Genomic DNA, 23,954 nt, shown 5'->3' on the forward strand with positions numbered 1-23,954 from the left:
ATTTCAGTTTTACTGATTGAAACTGAGACAAACAGATGGTTTAAAGATTTCAGATAGGGTACAACAGGGCTAAAGGCACCCCTTAAAGAAATGTAGTTTTTCTGGTCACAAAATGTATCAAGGTAGAAAAATGTATTTCTTTTTATTGAATATTGATGGAGCAACATAATTTGTGAGAAAAGAAATAATAACGGAAGGTTGTTTAGATTGAAATTCAGTTTTTTTTAAAAGGTGGTGAGGGAGACTTTTACCCCACACTTAAGGTAAAAGGCTCCCTCACTTGGGGTAAAATGCCCCTAGGGGGTTTAAAGTAATATCATGTAGATACAGTGCTGGGTCAATAGTTATAGTGCAAAATTTGTCAACTTATGCAAATAATTTTGAGACACCAAGATTATTTTTTGAGTGACAAATTAAGATGATGCTTACTCAAAATAACTACTTCTGAAAAAGTCAACCATGTCCTGTTCATTTCAAACACATTTGGCATTTATTACATCTTGAGTATTCTATAAACAAACTAATCTCTATTATGATTGCATGAGTCAACGTGAGCCCACTTTGAGCATTTTTCATAACAAATCTATTCGCCCCACTTTAAAAAATCAATGTGTTTAATAGGGGCCTTTAGCCCCTGTGACGGGGGACTTTTAACCCCAAAGACTATCCATTCACTTATTGGACAGTTATTGAAAAATGTTTGATTTAATGACTTAAACAAACTGAAAATGATAAATAAGCATTTTGTCTAAAAAAAAAAAAAAAATCAACACTTAGACACCACGTGCAAAGATCTCATGGAACAGGAACATTTTGTTGTTTTGGGAGAAAATAAAAATAAATGGAGACTTTTACCCTGCGGAACCTTTAGCCCAGTTGTACCCTATATGTTCTTCACATTTAGAAGAAGGATGTGTCAGTTTTTTAACACTATTACATTCAAAATCACCTGCAGCATGGTACCAATTTAGCTGTGGCAGGAATTTCAACCCTGGTGCATTTTAAATGCACTAAACTCATTTCAGTCTCTTATCTCTGTAAACTGAAAACAGAAATAGTTGTAGATTTCAATCATTTTATACATTTTGAGAGGTTACAGGGTGTTGCATGATTTGTATACTTGGCTTAGGAGACTGTACAAAATTTCATTCAGGTCTCATCTACTCCACGTTGTCTCTAATTGACAAAGCAGAACTGAACTCTTTCTTCAGAATCTCACCGTCAAGGTTTCGACCTAAAGTGAGAAGAGGGTAAATATTGTACAAGACATATATTGCACACATTTACAGTATTAACACATTTCAAAAATGTATTTCTTCATTTAAATTAATCTGAATTGTCCTGTTAAGAGAAATTTATTTGCTGTGTACAGATTCCAAAACAAATTTCCCTTAACAGGACAAATAAAGTCTATTCTATTCTATTTCTAAAGACCTCTCATGACTATGCATTTGTGATTCAACAACTGATTCAAATGTAGTCATGTTCTCACCTATGAAGATGAGTCGGTTGAGTCTTGTCTCATGATCTTCCCAAAACTCTGGCGTCTCATCCAGCTCATAAATCTCATGGACTCCCTGCAACATCACCTTCTACTGTTTCTGCTAGACAGAGAGGATGCCCTGCCACAACACACAACATGACAGTCTTACATCTGCAATGACACTTAATGCTGTACTTAGGTAAAAATAGTTGAATACAAAAGGTCTTTTGAATGTTAGACTTCTTCTCTGTGAAAAAGATATATGTTTGTCTATGCCACAGAGGTAATGATTGTCTAGCATTATAGCATTTCTGAGCCTTCTAATATAATGCTATTGCACACTAATATAGAGAGAGAACACAGATGACCAATGTTTATCCTCACCTTTAACCGAATAACTGCCATTGGCAATCCTGCTTTGTTCTTAAATGTCTTCTCCCATAGAAGGTTCTACAGAAAAAACAAAAACAAGAAAAAAAAACAAAAAAAAAACGTGGTATTCCATTTCACTACATTTCATTCATAAGTAATTCATTTGCAGGTTACTTTGCATGCATACCGTTCTGGGCACAAATCTGTACCTGCATGAATATATTTAGTTGCTCTTCTGAAACACTGCCAGGTACTTCAAATGTTAAAGTCAGCATACTCTAAAATAAAACAAATATGTAAAAAAAAAAAAAAAAAAAAAAAAAAAACAATTAGTAACTTATCAGATCAAGGGACATTATAAATGTGGCTCAAATGTGTTATCAAGTAGATTTTATGTCTAGAATCAGTAGCAAGAGTTGATAATGTAATAATGATGTAATAGTTTCTGCTTGTACAAAAGTATTTCTAAACATGTATCTATCTTCAAAAGTGTCAGGATGAGTGTAAATTTTCCCTTGGTCCTAATTTAGCTCTAATTTTTTGTACTGTAGGTGTTACATGGGCCCTTCACAGATATTTAAACCATTGTTTGCCTGTGTTAAACTTACACACTTCCTTTTTTCTTTTGGAATAACAACAGAAAACAGGGCACTAATTTACATGAAAAGAGCAGTGAGGCCGGGCTCTGCAGGGGGAGGGGTGGGACAGACTGGGTGCATGCGGGAAAGTGACCCATCTACTGATAAAAATTCCTATGGAGACTTTGGTTCTAATATATGAAGAAACTGACCAAATTTAACATTGCATGAAAATCCTGGCTTGGACAAACCCTTGTTGGCTCCCACTTTGAGACTACATCACGTTTGTAAATGTTTCAAAGTGCTCAGGTCAGAGAAAGACAACAGTGCGGAAAGATTATTCAAACTGTGAATAAAAACCCTTGCTCTGTATAACATGTTAACATAGTGTTTCTCAACTGGTTTTGCTTCAGGACCCAGATTTTACATTGGACATCAACTGGTGACATTGCTGATTTAATGGGTCATATTTTCTTTTACCATTCATGGTTCTCTAGGATGAGAGCATGTCATGCAAAAAAAAAAAGAAAAAAAAAGTCTGTCATCATTTACTCCCCCTCATGTTGTTCTTAACCTGTATGACTTTCTTTCTTATGCAGAACACAAAATTAGATGTTTTTAGCACTAAACAACACGAGTTCCACTGTGAACATGCGAGTCGCTGTGAATGAGCTTCTCTTTAAGTGTTAAAAGGATAGTTCACCCAAAAATGAAAATTCTCTCATAATTTACTCACCCTTATGCCATCCCAGTGTATGAATTTCTTTCATCTACTGAACTCAAATGAAGATTTTTAGAAGAATTTCTCAGCTCTTTTGGTCCATACAATGCAAGTGAATGGTGACCAAAACTTTGAAGCTCCAAAAATAACATAAATCAGCATAAATGTAATCCATAAGTGGTTAAATAAATGTCTTCATTTGTGATATGGTAGTTGCAGGTGAGAAACAGATCACTTTTACATTCTTCTTGTGTTTTTGTTGATTCACTTTCTTCATGCATATCAACCACTACTGGGCAGGGAAAAGAATTTCAAGCAAAAAAGGACTTGAACTTTTCTCACCCACACCTATCATATCACTTCTGAAAATTTGGATTAAAACACTGGAGTTTTATAATTAGTTTTATGATGCCTTTATTTGCTTTTTGGAGTGTCCAAATTTTGGCACTCATTCACTTTGTATGGACCTACAGAGCTGAAATTTGTGTTCTGCAGAAGAAAGTCATACACATCTGGGATGGCATGAGGGTGAGTAAATGATGAGAAAATTTGTATTGTTGGGTGAACTATCCCTTTAATGAACGTGCAACGAATGGCAAGCTTGTCATTGAAAAAATAAAAAACGTTTGTGTTATTTCTCACAAAAACGTCTCACATGTTTTCAGAAGACTCGGAATATGATATATGCGCCTCATGGCATACTTTTATGATACATTTGGGTCCTTTTATAACCTGTAAAGTGAGGCATTATCCTATTATTGTATTGAATATATTAATGATATTGTATTGAAAAGACAGATCAAGATATTCATTAATCTTTTAGGTTTCAGCATGAGAAAGAAAGTCATAGGTTTTGGAACGACATGAGGGTGAATAAATTGTGAATTTTCATTTTTGGGCAAAATATTCCTTTAAGGTCAGTTGCCAAAGAGAAACACACTGTTACACAGGACAATTTTTCAGTTATGAAATTATTACAAGATAAAACTTTTAAAGACGCCTTGGGATTTACCTACATTCCATGAGTATTCAAAAGGCAATACACAAACTCTAAATCTCATAAGACAATATGTCTTCGCATGTCTAGATGTGGTTTGCTTGTTCTCACAAGCTGCAGCTTTTCAGCTAACCTGCACAACACAAAGCAAACCAGATTTCAGGAACATTTAAATGTAAATGTGAAAAGTATTGATTGATGTCAAATTCCCTCAATAAACAACACTCTCTTACATACCCAAATGTATCAGACAGATGTAGTCTTAGCGAAAACCTTTCAAAGTGTTTGACCACACTGACTCCCTAATCCTATGCTGATGTGATGCAGAGGAGCTTTTGGGTTTATTACCAGTAAGACTGAGCTTAATACAGCAAGACAGAAGAAGAAAGAGTATGAGGGAGCGGGAGAGAGGGCTCTGACCCCTCAGGGATGGCAAACATAGCTCTGTGGATTATTTTCTGGGCTGCGAGTACCACACAGCAGACCAGAGGGGGGTCATCCCAGACAAGCAGCCTGTGCTCAGGGGGGCAAATGGGCCACAGTCAGGGCTGAAAGGCAGTCTGTGCGGAAGTGCATGTAAAGAGTTTTCCCCTCTGAACTGCAGACACCGCTATAATCCTCCACAGCTGGGCCGAGTCATTCGCATTTACTGTGTCTCACTGTAATTACTCTTAAAAAGGGTGTTGCAGTTTTTGTTTTTGTGTAAGTCATCAAAATTAGCATGAGATAATGGAGTGTTTGATTCTGATCGGATACACAGAATCTTCTGGACAAAATACTCTTGAACAGAATTTAAAAGCCCTGATAAACATCACTACAAACTTCACTTTAGTCCCTCCATACTATGTTTTAGAAACAAGTAATGTAATTCTTGAAAGTACTCTTAAAAAACCCACTTACCTTACGCTATCTTTAGTGTCAAAAGAATGCAAATCTAATACTTGAGACAGAGCAACCCTACAGGGGAGGACAGTATACTTAAAAACAGAAGCATAGCTAATGATTCAGCATTCAAATGTAACTATATTTAAATCATTAAGATACTCAGTCTGTCTTCGATGTTCTTCATTGACATGATAAATAATGTCTTAACAGTGATGTTCTGTAGAGACTGACTTTATTGTCTTTATGTCTGGGGTCCCAGAAAGCACAATGTGTAAAAACAATAACAGTACTTTTGAAATGAGCAGACAGTACTAAAGCTTTAATCTTCAGCTGTATCAAGTAGGCACACACTTTTCAGAATTGTGACGGTACAATACAGCAACGTTGTTTCTGTTCGGGGTCAATTTGACCCCAGAAAAAAGACACTGTAGAAGATTACAATAAATCAGGAGTTTAGCTCTACAGTGTGTACACCAATCGAGAATCTTAGCATATGAAAATTGACTGCATTTATTCATGTTTTATATCTGGGGTCTCATGAGACACCAAGCAGAAGTATTTTTTTATGAAGGATGTTTAATGCACATTATCATGTTGACATTTTGTTTATAATCAGTTCTAATAATATTAGGAAAAGTCATGAAATATAAATCTGATACTCCTGTGTTTTTATATATTGTCCTCTTGGTCTTTCAGACCTCAAACAGAACATGAGAGTTAAGTCATTGTAGGATCACAAATACTCAAATGCTCAAAAACACAGTTACCTTTTCATTTTTTCCTCAATACACTTATGAAACGGACTGATGAAATCAGATTGCAAGTGACATTCAAGATCTAATTGCTAATTTTTGTCTCAAGACATTTGGTGCATGCAGGGTTAACCTCAATGGCAGAAGGACTTTATTTAAAAGCAGGTCTGAAATTTGTTGTAATTCAGATACGAAATGCAGAGTCGGTTTTCATCATGGATCAGAATGAAGATGTGTGAGTTTTGTATTTGTTGTTTTTACATGGCATTGGCCAATCTCACTTGGATTTTTGCATCTCCGACATTTTTACGAGCCCATTTATTGACCTATAATAGGCAGGATTCTCACCTCACCACATCTCTGAGCTGCCCTAGTTCAGTCTCATTCACCAGATCAGTCTTATTGATGATGGTCAGATCAGAAAGAGATATCTGTCTAAAAAAAAGAAAGCAAAGAGACCAGCATTCAGCACCATTCGCAATCACCAGATAAACACTGCCCACCTCTACTAAATGTGTCTGCGTGTTTCTAAGACAATAGCCTGCGACACCTCAGAGCGTTGCATATGGATTATTCGTCATAAAAAACAAATCACTTCTTCATGCACCCGCTGTTGCATTTAACTTGCTGTATGCAAGTATGTGTGATAACAGCCGCACAATACATCAATAGAACAATACAGTATGAGAACAACTCATCCTATTCTCTCTCTCTTTTGTCAATGTCTTTATTGCTTGGTGTTCAATGTCTCACTTTCCCTTTGTATCTAAATGCATGTGTGTGAGTATGTGAGTGTGTAAACACTCTTTGTTGTATTCTGTCCATCCCCCTGCCTGTTGTCAAGTTGTGTGTGGGTGGAATGGTTCGTGGCACACTCAAAAGGCGCCACCATTTTGCATGGTAGGAAAACATAAACAGAGAGCAGAGGCCGTTTTTACAGCCTCTGACACTTGTGAGCATTCCAACATGCCTCCAAACCCCAACAAAAACACTCCGGCCGCAACAGGTGAGGTGCAAGGAGCTGGGAGCTGGGCTGGAATCCAATATGTTTTTGCACAAACATTAGAGCCAAAAGAAGGCAGCTGTAATGGTTAATAGATATAACAGTCACAAACAGTATTTCGAGAGACCACACACGAGGCGCTCACAAAAATACATAAAGCAGGGGCCAAAACATGAGAACACATTGAAAATGTGGGATTGAAAATCTATTTTAAAACAGGCCATAAATAGAAAGTTTTAGGATTTTGAAGAAATGTAAAACAAAGAAACGTTATACCATAAAATGCTAAGGAATATTCAAGATTCTGCACTATTTCTAGGTCAAGTAAGCACATTTGTGACATTAACCATGTTAACTATTGTACAATTTTGTAGATTTTCTTGTTTCCATTAAAGCAACAAGGTGCTCTTTGGAACATTCTTTAATCATGCTGGGATAACATGATCATCAGGTTGTGCATGGTTTTGCATGGATCATCTGGAGTTCATACCAGCTTGAGAGCATGTTGTTATATAGGCAAAAGGGAGACATGCAAAGCACTAAGAAATTCTGAAATTCATGTTAGTTTTTTCAGTTCAACTTTTCTCACAAATTCTTATGCTTATAATATACTTTGTAATAAACGTATTAAATAATAAGAAAAAACAAAGAAAAATAAAAGCATTTTCATTATATCTGTATGTATGTTTGTGATAAATTTGCAAAACTTGAAAGAAATGGTGACTTGGCACCCAAAATATACCTTCCCTTTTATTTTAACCTAAATTCTTGATGTTGATGCTCATGGAAATGTTCCATATCAACAACCCATTTATGTTTATGAACAAACATGAATATATTCTAAAATAAAGACATGCTGACAATATATGCAAATAATATACTTTGTAATGAATGTGTATAAAATTAGAATAATGCAAAATAGATGCATTTTCATTATATCTGTATGCTTGTGGGCAAAACAAAGTGACTACATGATTCTTGTAGGGCTGCTTGATGAACAATTGACAATAATTTTTTTATTCACTTGTTGGTTACATTTAAATTCCTGTAAAAGCATAAATATGCATTAATGAATCAATTAAGTTTTTACCTTGCAGCCTCATTGATAAGACCCTCTGGCTTCTCCTCTGTTAGATGTATTAATAATTACATGACACTCATATACACTGGCGGCCAAAAGTTTGGAATAATGTACAGATTTTGCTGTTTCGGAAGGAAATTGGAACTTTAATTCACCAAAGTGGCATTCAACTGATCACAAAGTATAGTCAGGACATTACTGATGTAAAAAACAGCACCATCACTATTTGAAAAAAGTCCTTTTTGATCAAATCTAGACAGGCCCCATTTCCAGCAGCCATCACTCCAACACCTTATCCTTGAGGAATCATGCTAAATTGCTATTTGGTACTAGAAAATCACTTGCCATTATATCAAACACAGTTGAAAGCTATTTGGTTCGTTATATGAAGCTTTTTTGTGTTTGTTTTTGAGTTGCCACAGTATGCAATAGACTGGCATGTCTTAAGGTCAATATTAGGTCAAAAATTGCAAAAAAGAAACAGCTTTCTCTAGAAACTCATCAGTCAATCATTGTTTTGAGGAATGAAGGCTATACAATGCTTGAAATTGCCAAAAAACTGAATATTTCACACAAAGGTGTACACTACAGTCTTCAAAGGCAAAGGACAACTGTCTCTAACAAGGACAGAAAGAGATGTGGAAGGCCAGATGTACAACTAAACAAGAGGATAAGTACATCAGAGTCTCTAGTTTGAGAAATAGACGCCTCACATGCCCTCAGCTGACAGCTTCATTGAATTCTACCCGCTCAACACCAGTTTCATGTACAACAGTAAAGACAAGACTCTTTATGGGAAGAATTGCAAAGAAAAAGCCACTTTTGAAACAGAAATAAAAAAGAAAGGTTAGAGTGGGCAAAGAAACACAGACATTGGACAACAGATAATTGGAAAAGAGTGTTATGGGTCTTAACCCCATTGAGCTTTTGTGGGATCAGCTAGACTGTAAGGTGCGTGAGAAGTGTCCGACAAGACAGCCACATCTATGGCAAGTGCTACAGGAAGTGTGGGGTGAAATGTCACCTGAGAATCTGGACAAACTGACAGCTAGAATGCCAAGGATCTGCAAAGCTGTCATTACTGCACCTGGAGGATTTATTGATGAGAAATCTTTGAAGTAGTTTAAGAATTTTTCAAATTGTAATAGTAATTATTCACGTTATTAATGTCCTGACTATACCTTGTGATCAGTTGAATGCCACTTTAGTGAATAAAAGTACCAATTTCTTTCCATAAGAGCAACATTTTTACATTATTCCAAACTTTTGGCCGCCAGTGTGTGTGTGTGTGTGTGTGTGTGTGTATATATATATATATATATATATATATATATATATAATTACAAATAATAAAAAATGTGTAAAAAGATAAGCGCTATGAACAGATAAAACATGTCAAATAAATCCGCTTGCACTTTATTTTACAGTACGTGTACTTTCAGTATACTTACAGTGTACTTACCCAAGAAAGTACTGAGTAATATTAGGTAACTACATGTACTTAATATGGGTTAAGGTTAGGGTTAGGTTTAGTATCTAGTAATTGCTGTAGCTGTTGTAATTATATAGTACGTAAACGTAGAACAGTACTGTAAAATAAAGTGCTACCACAAACCCTTTGTTACATTGTCAAATAAAACAATAAACCATGAGCAGCTGTATGTTACAGTAATTTTACCATGGGTAAATTATGTATTTTCACAGTGCCTAAAAAAACCTCTAAAGTCCCCTTAACCATGGTAAAATGCGATGCACAGCCTCCAATGGGTTACTGTTTTTATGAAAGGGCAGCAACAGCAATATGATAAAAGACACTAATAAATTGTTAAATTTATTTAAAATAATAATCAGAACAAACCATTCTTCTGTAAGTAATATAGTTCATTAGCCTACCTGTATGCTTTTAAGCAACATAATGATTTGGTGCATAATTAGCCAATATATTTGAACTGATGTGTGGTCACAGGTTTGTATAACCTTAACCTTAACCTTAATTTAGAGTGTGACCAATTTTATAATATCTAATAGAATGAACACTTTACATCACATAAGGTTCTGTTTATTTCCACAAAAAGGCATTTCTCTGTTCTGTCAAGCTTTCTTCTTGACAATATCAGTCTTTAACATGACTGCATATCAGCAAACTGACAACTCAATGATTACAAGATGTAAACTCACTAAAAGAAATCCAATTTATAGGATATGATAACTTCTAAACAGTTTGCTTATTGAAAAGATAATCCAATTTATTTTCTTTTATTTGTTGCCAGTAGCTGACTGGGGAGATGTCACATTGTCTGTCTCATTGTCTGTGTTCAATATGTAATAACATCGAGCTCTGGGAGCAGGGACAAGCCTCATCATCTGTCTACACAAATTTCAAACTCTGGCGCTTGTCAGCCTGACTGGCAGAGATCAAGGACCCCGCGGGCACCCAATGGACATGTCTTCACAAGTCAAACCCAGAAAGGACACACCTCGCCTGAGCCCCCCACCCCGAAATATCTCTTGTAGGGATGAATATATCAGGTGACAATGAAAGAGAGGGACAAAGGGTGACAGGCCCATCAGAGTGATTTGCCTTGATATCCATTATTTCTTCAGTTTCTATCAAGCTCTCCCCTGTCTTCACCTCAACAGGCGTTCACGGAGCCCCGGAGGGCCACAGTGCAGAGAGGTGCCAAGTCTGCCATAAAAGGGCTGACTTGCCAAGACTGACACTGGCTAAATTGCAACCTATTATCCAGGTGTCAGAACCACTGTCCTGTTCCCAGGCTGAGGTGTCAGGGGGAACGGGATGGGGGAGACATTTCAGTGGTATAGGTAACTTGGAATCAAAGAGTAAATAAATAATTATTTTCAGCAGAATAGTAATTTTAGATGTAAACTTAATGCCTTCATTTGACAAGGACCATTTAAAGTAAAGGGAGAGAACATCAGATATGTTGCAATTATTATTTTTAATTAAAAGGGATAGTTCACCCCAAACATAAAATTCTGTCATCATTTACTCACCCTCATGTTGTATTATTGTATAACACTGTATTATTATTTTCTTCTTTTGTGGATCCCAAAACGAGATGCTACGCAGGATGACAGATTCAGTAGCTATTCACTTTACATCATTATATATATATTTTAAGTACAATAAAAGTGAATGGTGACTAAGACTAACATACTGCCTAAAATCTCCTTTTGTGTTCCACGAAAGAACAAACAAAAAGTAATCAGAGCAACTAATTGGAGCCGAATGTGATAACACACAGATTGTGATAAAGGTTTCTTTGATGAGGACCTCTCCCTGTTACTCTTAAGACCGAGTCGGAATGGCAAACTACCACACTACTCTTCCTATTTCTGCAAAAGACAGATATGGCAGAAGTAGTAAGAGTAGTATGTTATTCCAAACTCAGCATTAGACTTTATCAACACCCGATTGCACCACCTAGTGGTGAAGCCTAGTAGCAGCAAACGAAGATAGTGCATTGGCACTCTATGGCTATTCCTGCAATGCCAGGATGTCCAAGGTTGAATTTCCAACCAAATTTTAACCATTGAAATTTAAGAGGTGAATTTGCAAAGCTAAATACACTGCCTGGCCATTTGCCTATGGAGGCAGTGTTATGACCTGGGGTTTATGGAGCTCTCATGAGCATGGAATCAAGCACTGACAGATAAGCTCCAAGGCCGCAAACTTTTAAAGAAACGGACGCCATCAGAGGAATACTGTGACTTAAGGTTCTTATCATTTTCTCTCAGTTATAAACATGTGTAGTGTCTTGTTAAATGTCGACAGCTGAAAATTGCCCATTTGTAGAGTGTCCTGATCGTTAGATTTATAGCTAACCTGGCTGACTGTATGAGTCTGCTATTTTAATTTTAAACAAGATTCTTGACTTCTAAAACTTCTAGCTACATAATGAAAAATTTATGTTTCATCAAAACCTTTAGTCTTAATGTAACATGGCAGAACCAAACAGACACACTACTAGACACTACAAAAGATCAGTTGTACAAATAGTGCCTTTATGAAACATGAATCTTATTAGAGGAGCACAAACCATCAATTAATACCCTATATGACACAGTGTACAAGATCTGCTATGCCAGTAATTTGGTTTCACATTATGTTAATGTATATATACAAAATAAAAATCATTGAAGTAATATTTCAAAGGATTTGTATTTTTAGCACTTACTGTTATGGCAGACCAGTCCAATGTTACTCACAAGAAATAATTATGTTAACCCTGCAAAACAATGCCTGTTTCACTTATTTACTCAGGAAGTATATGGGCTGTGAGATACAGGAGGACAATAATAATAATAATAATAATAATAATAAAAGAGTTGTGAGGATACTGGAGAACTGGTGCTCTCTGCTCCACATCACAAAAAGATGGAAACATTTGTGGGACTTTTGTACTACTGGTGGTAAGACATCACAAAGCTCCATGGCCCAATCTTGTTTGTGCAGCATGTTCTTTTCTATACAGTAATGGACTTGTTTTTAACATGCAACTATTATTTTTTCCAACCATTTGTGCAAAATGCTCTTACCCTGACTAGGAGTATCTGTCCCAGACAACTGATACAAAACCATGATGTGGCAATGAGGATGTTCACGTACAAAAAACTTGAGCAGAATGCAAGCACTCCAGTTGTAATGTTCAATTCCAGTATTTGTATGTATAAATACAATGAACTCAAATTTAATGTCTTTTGTAGTTACATGCATGACAACCTGCAATTTGTAACCAAAAATCATACCTTTTAGTCAACAGACTTGCTTTAAAAAAAAAAAAAAAAAAGTACTAACCTCGAAATGCCTTGATAGAACTCCGTAAAGGATTTATCAACTTAATGACAAAAAATATTTTTTCAAATGAGATGAGTCATCATTTATACTCATATTCATGTTGTTCCAAACCCAAATGACTGATTTTCTTCTGTGGGAGGAACTCAAAAGGAGATGTCAGGAATAATGATAGGGACTGACAGCCTCGCTTTCATTTCAGCCTCATTAGCAGCATCTACATTTTACAATGTATTCTCATATTCCACAGATGAAACTAAATAGTACAGGTTTAAAAAAACAAAACAAAAAAAACATGAGGGTGAGTAAATGACAGAATTTTTATTTTTAAGTAAGTCAACCCAAAGAAAATGTTACGGTTTGTTTTAATTGTGTATTGCACTATCATTTCAAGACAAGACATTGTAACTTAAAAGAAATATGACATAACAGAAAAATAAAGAATTCATTATTACACATTTTAAAAGGTGTCCTGTATTGGAGCTGTTGAGTCAAGTGCTCAAAGTTGATGTGCAGTACACATGGGAAACATCTGAAAAGATGGCAATAACCAATGTTTTGTGAAGGGACCCCATAATAGTACCTCCTGAAACATTCACACAAAAGTGCTAAAATGCAAGATTCTAATAAATATTGCCTTACAACTGCTTTTATTAAATACATTAACATAATATGAAACAAAATTATTGGCATAGCAGATCTTGTACGCTGTGTAATATAGGGTATTAATTTATGGTTTGTGCTCCTAAGATCATCTAATAAGATTCATGTTTCATAAAGGCACTATCTGTACTACTGATCTTTTGTAGTGTCTAGTAGTGTGTCTGTTTGGATCTGCCATGTAACATTAAGAGTAAAGGTTTTGACGACATATACAGTGCATCCAGAAAGTATTCACAGCGCTTCACTTTTTCCACATTTTGTTACGTTACAGCCTTATTCCAAAATGGATTAAATTCATTATTTTCCTCAAAATTCTACAAACAATACCCCATAATGACAACGTGAAAGAAGTTTGTTTGAAATCTTTGCAAATTTATAAAAAATAAAAAACGAAAACAAATCACATGTACATAAGTATTCACAGCCTTTGCTCAATACTTTGTTGAAGCACCTTTGGCAAAAATTACAGCCTCAAGTCTTTTTGAGTATGATGCTACAAGCTTGGCACACCTATTTTTGGGCAGATTCTCCCATTCTTCTTTGCAGGACCTCTCAAGCTCCATCAGGTTGGATGGGGAGCGTCGGTGCACAGCCATTTTCAGATTTCTCCAGAGATGTTCAATCGGGTTCAAGTCTGGGCTCTGGCTGGGCCACTCAAGGACATTCACAGAGTTGTCCCGGAGCCACTCCTTTGTTATCTTGGCTGTGTGCTTAGGGTCGTTGTCCTGTTGGAAGATGAACCTTCACCCCAGTCTGAGGTCCAGAGTGCTCTGGAGCAGGTTTTCATCAAGGATGTCTCTGTACATTGCTGCATTCATCTTTCCCTCGATCCTGACTAGTCTCCCAGTTCCTGCCTCTGAAAAACATCCCCACAGCATGATGCTGCCACCACCATGCTTCACTATAGGGATGGTATTGGCCAGGTGATGAGCGGTGCCTGGTTTCCTCCAGACATGACGCTTGCCATTCAGGCCAAAGAGTTCAATCTTTGTTTCTCATGGTCTGAGAGTCCTTCAGGTGCCTTTTGGCAAACTCCAGGCGGGCTGTCATGTGCCTTTTACTGAGGAGTGGCTTCTGTCTGGCCACTCTACCATACAGGCCTGATTGGTGGAGTGCTGCAGAGATGGTTGTTCTTCTGGAAGTTTCTCCTCTCTCCACAGAGAAATGCTGGAGCTCTGTCAGAGTGACCATCGGGTTCTTGGTCACCTCCCTGACTAAGGCCCTTCTCCCCCAGTCGCTCAGTTTGGCCAGGCGGCCAGCTCTAGGAAGAGTCCTGGTGGTTCCAAACTTCTTACATTTATGGATGATGGTGGCCACTGTGCTCATTGGGACCTTCAATGCTGCAGAAATGTTTCTATACCCTTCCCCAGATCTTTGCCTTGATACAATCCTGTCTCGGAGGTCTACAGACAATTCCTTGGACTTCATGGCTTGGTTTGTGCTCTGACATGCACTGTTAACTGTGGGACCTTATATAAACAAGTGTGTGCCTTTCCAAATCATGTCCAATCAACTGAATTTACCACAGGTGGACTCCAATCAAGTTGTAGAAACATCTCAAGGATGATCAGTGGAAACAGGATGCACCTGAGCTCAATTTTGAGTGTCATGGCAAAGGCTGTGAATACTTACGTACATGTGATTTTTTCGTTTTTTATTTTTAATAAATTTGCAAAGATTTAAAACAAACTTCTTTCACATTGTCATTATGGGGTATTGTTTGTAGAATTTTGAGGAAAATAATGAATTTAATCATTTTGGAATAAGGCTGTAACATAACAAAATGTGGAAAAAGTGAAGCGCTGTGAACACTTTCCGGATGCACTGTACATACATTTTCCATTATGTAGGAGTTTCAATCAAGAAACTTTTAAATGACTCATACAGTCAGCAAGGTTAGCTATAAAACTAATGATTAGGACACTCTACAAATGGGCAATTTTTAGCTGTCGACATTTAACAACTACATGTTTATAACTGAGAGAAAATGATACGAATATTAAGTCATAGTATTCCTCTGATGGCGTCCATTTCTTTTAAAGTTTGCGGCCTTGGAGCTTATCTGTAAGTGCTTGATTCCATGCTCATGAGAGCGCTGTGACTCTGGTCCCGCCCTGATAGTAAAACAAAGAGTGATTGATAGAAGATAGAATGTGTTACGTTTGGTCCAAGTAATGTGGCCGTTATCTGATTGGCTTGAGTAGACGATGGGTGGAGTCCACCTATTAGTGGATTGCCCGCAGCTCTAGCGCAAGAAATGTTTCAGAATTCACAAATGTGAGCTGCCATCCATAAATGCACAGCAAGCGATCCACAAATAAATGCGCGTGATTCACAAATGAATGCTGGACAGAGCTGTGTTTGGGAGTTTAAAATATATTTGTAAATAATTGTTTTATTTGCAAATCTCATTTTATTTATTTGTGAATTCACTTTATTTTTGTGAAACTCCTAACATATATTTGTAAATCTCATTCTTTTTATTTGTGAATTCATTTCATTTTTGCGAAATTACTTACATTTATTTGTGGATCCCATTCAATTTATTTGTGGACCAACTTTCTATCTGTGAATCTCTTTCCATTTGTCTCTGAATTAGAAACTATTCCAACTCCATAAAGGTTGCCTCAATTGGTCAGGTCTAGGCTCAGCAATGTTATGCGGCAATAAAATGAAGTCAGCTGACTACCTGAATGTACTGAATGACCAGGTTATCCCAGATAGGGTTCCACTTCTGTCAGCCAAGAACAGAAAGTTGAAGCTGCAGTGGGCCTACCATTTGTGTACCTCAGCAGAATCGAGATTCATCAGACCAAGCTATGTTCTCCAGTCTTTAACTGTCCAGTTTTGGTGAGCCTATGCTCACTGCAGCCTCAGCTTTCTGTTCTTGGCTGACAGAAGTGGAACCCGACATGGTCTTCTACTGTTGTAGCCCATCCGCCTCAAGATTTTACATATTGTGTATTCTGAGATGCTATTCTGCTCACTACAATTTTACAGAGGGGTTATCTGGGTTACCATAGCCTTTCTGTCAGCTCGAACCAGTCTAACCATTCTCCATTGACCTCTCTCATCAACAAGGCATTTCCGTCCGCAGAACTTCCGCTCATTGGATGTTTTTTGCTTTTTGGTATTTCTGAGTAAACTCTAGAGACTGCTGTGTGTGAAAATCCCAGGAGATCAGCAGTTACAGAAATACTCAAACCAGCCCGTCTGGCACCAAAAATCATGCCACGGTTGAAATCATGGAGATCACATTTTTTCCCCATTCTGATGGTTGATGTGAATATTAACTGAAGCTCCTGACCCATATCTGCATGATTTTATGCAATGGACTGCTACCACACAATTGTCTGATTAGATAATTGCATGAATACTGTAAGTACTGTAGGTCTACAGATGCACCTAATAAAGTGGTCGGTGAGTGTGTGTGTGTATATATACAGGTGCATCTCAATAAATTAGAATGTCGTGGAAAAGTTCATTTATTTCAGTAATTCAACTCAAATTGTGAAACTCGTGTATTAAATAAATTCAATGCACACAGACTGAAGTAGTTTAAGTCTTTGGTTCTTTTAATTGTGATGATTTTGGCTCACATTTAACAAAAACCCACCAATTCACTATCTCAAAAAATTAGAATATGGTGACATGCCAATCAGCTAATCAACTCAAAACACCTGCAAAGGTTTCCTGAGCCTTCAAAATGGTCTCTCAGTTTGGTTCACTAGGCTACACAATCATGGGGAAGACTGCTGATCTGACAGTTGTCCAGAAGACAATCATTGACACCCTTCACAAGGAGGGTAAGCCACAAACATTCATTGCCAAAGAAGCTGGCTGTTCACAGAGTGCTGTATCCAAGCATGTTAACAGAAAGTTGAGTGGAAGGAAAAAGTGTGGAAGAAAAAGATGCACAACCAACCGAGAGAACCACAGACTTATGAGAATTGTCAAACAAAATCGATTCAAGAATTTGGGTGAACTTCACAAGGAATGGACTGAGGCTGGGGTCAAGGCATCAAGAGCCACCACACACAGACGTGTCAAGGAATTTGGCTACAGTTGTTGTATTCCTCTTGTTAAGCCACTCCTGAACCACAGACAACGTCAGAGGCGTCTTACCTGGGCTAAGGAGAAGAAGAACTGGACTGTTGCCCAGTGTTCCAAAGTCCTCTTTTCAGATGAGAGCAAGTTTTGTATTTCATTTGGAAACCAAGGTCCTAGAGTCTGGAGGAAGGGTGGAGAAGCTCATAGCCCAAGTTGCTTGAAGTCCAGGGTTAAGTTTCCACAGTCTGTGATGATTTGGGGTGCAATGTCATCTGCTGGTGTTGGTCCATTGTATTTTTTGAAAACCAAAGTCACTGCACCCGTTTACCAAGACATTTTGGAGCACTTCATGCTTCCTTCTGCTGACCAGCTTTTTAAAGATGCTGATTTCATTTTCCAGCAGGATTTGGCACCTGCCCACACTGCCAAAAGCACCAAAAGTAGGTTAAATGACCATGGTGTTGGTGTGCTTGACTGGCCAGCAAACTCACCAGACCTGAACCCCATAGAGAATCTATGGGGTATTGTCAAGAGGAAAATGAGAAACAAGAGACCAAAAAATGCAGATGAGCTGAAGGCCACTGTCAAAGAAACCTGGGCTTCCATACCACCTCAGCAGTGCCACAAACTGATCACCTCCATGCCACGCCGAATTGAGGCAGTAATTAAAGCAAAAGGAGCCCCTACTAAGTATTGAGTACATACACAGTAAATGAACATACTTTCCAGAAGGCCAACAATTCACTAAAAATGTTTTTTTTTATTGGTCTTATGATGTATTCTAATTTTTTGAGATAGTGAATTGGTGGGTTTTTGTTAAATGTGAGTCAAAATCATCACAATTAAAAGAACCAAAGACTTAAACTACTTCAGTCTGTGTGCATTGAATTTATTTAATACACGAGTTTCACAATTTGAGTTGAATTACTGAAATAAATGAACTTTTCCACGACATTCTAATTTATTGAGATGCACCTGTATATATATATATATATATATATATATATATATATATATATATATATATATATATATATACACTGATCAGCCATAACATTAAACCCACCTGCCTAATATCGTGTAGGTCCCCCTCGTGCCGCCAAAACAGCTCTGACCTGTCGAGGCATGGACTCCATAAGACCTCTGAAGGTTAGTAGCAGATCCTTTAAGTCCTGTAAGTTGCGAGGTGGGGCCTCAATGGATCGGACTTGTTGGTCCAGCACATCCCATATATGCTCAATCAGATTGAGATCTGGGAAATTGGGAGGCCAAGTCAACACCTTGAACTCTTTGTCATGTTACTCAAACCATTCCTGAACAAATTTTGCAGTGTGGCAGGGCACATTCTTCTGTTAAAAGAGGCCACTACCAACAGGGAATACCATTGCCATGAAGGGGTGTACATGGTCTGCAACAATTTTTAGGAAGGTGGTACGTGTCAAAGTAACTCCCAAACAGCTAGGACCCAAGGTTTCCCAGCAGAACATTGCCCAGAACATCACACTGCCTCCACCAGCCTGCCTTCTTCCCATAGTGCATCCTGCTGCCATCTCTTCACCTGGTAAATGACGCACCCGTTCTATAGCACCCGTAGGGAGCAGCCACAGTGGACCATCGGTGATCTGCCCTTCCTGATGCAACCCCCAGTGGCTGTGGGACTCTCACTCACACATATGGGGCAATTTTGGAGTCTCCAATTCACTTAACCTGCATGTTTTTGGAGTTGTTGGGGAAACCAAAGGAAACCCACACAAACACAGGGAGAACATGCAAACTCCACACAGAAAGGACCAGTTGAGCCGGGACTCATATATAACTATATATATATTAGAACATCCAATACAAAACAATACACCGAAAAAACTATTAGGCATGAGTTTTACAAAATTGCACTTTGAATCATACTGAATCACAAATAATCAAACCATCAATGACTTCTAGGGCAGCATTTATTATTTTGGGTTATTAGACATCACTTCCTAATTCTGCATAAACCCAGAACATGGAGGCAACAGCTCCTGGTTTATATAGAAACAAATTAAATCAGTATTGCAAGATCACACAGATGTTTCAGCATTGCATATAATTAGGTTTTGCCATGTTTTTGAAATACTCAATGCTTTTTGCAGCATAATTCCAGCTAACAGGATTTAAAAAGGTTGTGGGTGCCGGTATGCACTTCAAAATGTATAACTAAATTTTACGGGTGGCTTAAAAATCCAACTATAAGGTACATTTAGTTTGTTTCCATGATTTCAACTTTTCTTGTAGAAGTTATTTCACAGTTTCATGTTACAATTTGAGGCCATCTTGTTCACATAATGGAGTTTTGTCAAACTGTCAGGGAAGAATAAGAAAGCACTATAAATATTTGATAGAAGCGTAATGAATGCAATGTTCTAGAGAGACATTAGAAACATAACCCATTCAGCCCACAACCACCATTTGAAGAAGGGGAGGGGCTTATCCCCCTGAGGCCCACAGGAGTGACAGGCCTGTCTCGACCAATGACAGTGAAGAGCATTGTAAAGAAGCTTCAGTCCTGCACAGAACTGGCCTTTGATGCCTGTCACCAATATATAGAGATGTTGACCTTTCCTGACTTTTTACTGATTTCTATTTTACTCAGTTGCTAAAGTGCTTTAAAGTGTTTCTGTTTTGTAGTTATATAAAATTATAAAAGAAACAAAAAAAATATACAGTAATTTGAACCAAGACACAATGTTGATTGTTTCTTGTAAAGAAAGCCAGGTCCCTTAAAATGGATGAGGATGCCACTAGAAGCTCTAATATCATTCAGATGTTTGTTGGAGTATTGTCATAGATTAGAATCTACAAAATACCTGGATCTGCTAATCCTGTTGTCTCTAGAAGATTATAGTAAAACTTTCCTTTCTTCTCCATTAGATTTTCAATGGCTTTTAACCCATTGTCTCTGGAAAAGCAAAAGTCACATGTTAATATTTACTATTTCACATATCTGAATTATGTAAGAATATGTTTTTTCATTTATATCGCATGACAGTTACTATGATACAGTTATCGACAGAACTGAATTTTTCTAACCGCAAGTGAATGATGGTAATTGGAGCGCAGAAAAGGATAGCAGTTATTTAGACACTTGAATTTAAAGGAATATTCCAGGTTCAATACATGTTAAGCTGGTTACAGTGAGGCACTTACAATGGAAGTCAATGGGGGCCAATTTCTGAATGTTAAAATACTCACTTTTTCAAAAGTATAGCCACAAGACATAAGCAATATGTGTGTTAACATGATGTATTGCACCCAGAATATTCCTTTAAGGTAAGCAAAATACTGGGTTTCTATTTACCAGGTTCCCACACCTTTTGACTAATGAACTTCCATGACTAAATGGAAAAAATGCTGACAGAATTTTCATTTTTTGGGTGAACTATCCCTTTAAAGGTGAGTATTATCTTCTTAAATTAATCAATATTTCTCAAGACTAATATTTGTCCCAGTATTTGTAGAAGATGTTTGAATGGCTGTACTTTACAGAGCAGCACAGGCAGCCATTCCTTAGCTCCAGCCACTCCTCATAAAGCTCTCCTGCTTGACTCACTGCTAGTGACTTCTCTAGAACACTACCTACAGAACAACACAGAACATGTGCAGAGCTGTCAAACATCACTTCTTTGGTTAGGTTGCCAAAAACTCTCAGTACTTTTGATCAGAAATATTTGGCAAAAGAAAAACGTGTGTATGGAGACATAATTGTAAAAGCTTTCCAATATAACAGCATAATAATGGAACAGATGAGAAAGAGTTAAAAGTATTCAAGAGCCAACATTACCCAGCAAATGAAGTCATATGGAAATGAGAAAGGTAAAAGGGATAGCTCACCCAAAATGAAAACTCTGTCATCATTTACTCACCATCAAGGCATTTCTAAACCAATGGCTTTCTTACTGCTATAGAACACAAAAGGAGAAATTTAAAGTACAATATCCAAGCTGTCCATACTATGAAAGGGAATGCTGACCACAGCTGTCAAGCAAGATTTTCAATACTTTCAGTAAATAATGACTTAAATTTCAGTGAAATTTCAGACTTGGAATACACTTTCCTTGTATGGCAGAGAGCAGCTCAGACGCTCCACTAACATTCTCCTTTAATTTCCAGTAGAAGAGAAAAAGTAATAAGGGTTTGGAACGACATGAGGGTGAACTATCCCTTTAAGTCCTACTACTCCATTGCACTGATAAAGGAAATAGTTAATGCTTTGCTGCCCTCTACTGGTCATGATAGTGAGAGCAATCCAAAAGGACTGTTGGGACTGTTAAAAATCCAACAAATCAAGGCATAAGTACAAGACTAATGGTATTTTAATTGTTTATTCATTTTCTAATTTTATAAATTACCTTCACCAAATTCATTAAGTATGACAGCTATTCGTTTATTATGCTGCTCTGTTAATATGTAGTTCAAAAGTGTTGTCTTCCCCGCACCTGTGTAAGGAAAAGAGAGAAATAAATTTAAGCCAGCGTAGAAAAAAAGAAAAAAAAAAAAACAGGATCCTTCCCTGTATTTAAAAATAATGTAAAAGGATACACTTTACAGCATACAACAGAATAACACATAAAAATAAAACTTATTTTTATGGCTTTCAAAATAAACAAACAAACAAAAAAATAAATAAATGCCTTATTAGGGAAGTTTTTTATATGCATTTTGTTGAGAAATAGCATTGTTAAATAGAAAAGATGACTGATAAAAAACTTGACCAAAGTATCCAGTGTTGATAGTAACAGGAATCTGAGCTGTGGGTCCAGTGGGCTTTTTCTTGATGGAAAATAATTCTGGACATTCATCCTCCTCCATTTCTGAGATCTTCTGAACTATTGAGAGTCATATAAGTACAAAGATTGAAGTTTAGTATGACAAGGTTACATATATAGGGCATACCGGGGCTAGTTGAATATTTCTCAGGATAGGTTTATTTTTGAAAGTCAATTTCTGTTTAAGCACTAGTGGTGGTCGATATGAGCAAAAAATTATATTGCGATATTCTTTAAAGTTTCGGTCGATCATGATACATGCATTTTTATTAAATTGATTTGAAAAGTTCTGAAAACTAATGAATGAGTTGACTTCCTTTTTGATATCCAAAGTAATGGTAGACCTGTCATGTCCATTACAATGAAACAATTTTGTCAATGACTACAATATATATATATATATATATATATATATATATATATATATATATAAAATTATCTATTATATCTACTTGCCATATTTTTTTTTCAATTCAAACAAAAAATGAGGTATTAAAAAAAAAAAAAAAAAAATGTATTAGTTTAACATATTAGCATTTGCTTTGATTCTGAAGCCAACCCCTTCATCACAAAGTATTGGTTTTGGATTTAGACTTCCATTTGATACTGGAAACCTTTTTAGCAACTAGAAATAAATGCACAGGTGACAAAGGTGTTATTCACTTAATTCCTACAGCTATATACAAATATGATGGAATTGTTTGGAACACATTTTGTTTGGAAGATGGAATTCATGTTTTTTTTTTTTTTCTTTTTTCTAATTTAAGAGGATTTTGAACTAGGCATTTCAAACTAACATTTAAGTTACTGCTAGACAAAACATACATTTGTGTAACTGGACTGGACTCAATAAAATAGTAAGATATAGCCTTTGTGACATCATTCCAGTGTGACAACTAGCCCCAGTCTTCCCAACAAGGGTTCCCACCATCTGACCAATTAATTTCCATTACTTTTCCAATTCTGGAAAAGGATTTATAAAAATAATTTCATTTACAGGGTCCTCAAAAAATACAGTTCTAGCTGATGAAATATTTAAGAGCAGAATATATCTAAAAAATTTAAAGCCTATTTACTATAGCCTTTACCATGACTTTTCAAGTTTTCCATAACCGAGGGAACCATACTGTACGACACGTTAGGAAATTAATTCTTGACTCAGCGTTCAATGAAAAGATCACCAACACCAGACATTACTGTACTGTACATTACAGGTCTACTCTCAGGGCAGGAAGGTCGAATAGAAATCTGAGCATTCGATCAGTTTCACCGTGTTTGACAGACTAGAGCTCTAACACACGTGCTGTCATTATGGCTGTCAACAGTATGGTTTTGCACTACAAAACATCTAGAAAAGCCATGCAAGTCAATTAAAGTTGACCAAAAAAAACAAAAAAAAAAAACAACAACTAACAACTAAAACGAGCCTAAGAAGCCCTTTAAAATATGACTTTTCAAATTGAGATCTGTTTTCCAGTATGCAATAAACTAGCACTGTTTCATTGAGCGAAATGCTATATAATGCTGGTGTGTCTGTGATCACGGTCCGACCTGCCCGTTGACCTGATATGACAGTTCCTAGTCAAAGTCGCTAGAAAAACGCTGCATTATTAATACAGCTGGACAAAACTAAAACAATAAAAGGCCTATATATTTATTTTATTTGTATTATAGATTTTTAACAATTAGAATTATTTTTTTATGGACTTTATTCTTTAAATAATAAATTAGGCACAATCTACATTTTGTTC

The 23,954-nt window shown here is 36.8% G+C and overlaps 1 pseudogene; it reads right to left on the reverse strand.

Moving 5' to 3' along the window:
* Positions 1-1,160: 1,160 nt before the first annotated feature.
* LOC127424340 (zinc-regulated GTPase metalloprotein activator 1-like) lies at positions 1,161-23,709 on the reverse strand (annotated as a pseudogene).
* Between the last annotated feature and the right edge of the window lie 245 nt (positions 23,710-23,954).

The sequence above is a fragment of the Myxocyprinus asiaticus genome, chromosome 33, assembly GCF_019703515.2.
Source record: "Myxocyprinus asiaticus isolate MX2 ecotype Aquarium Trade chromosome 33, UBuf_Myxa_2, whole genome shotgun sequence".
Classification (NCBI taxonomy): Eukaryota; Metazoa; Chordata; class Actinopteri; order Cypriniformes; family Catostomidae; genus Myxocyprinus; species Myxocyprinus asiaticus.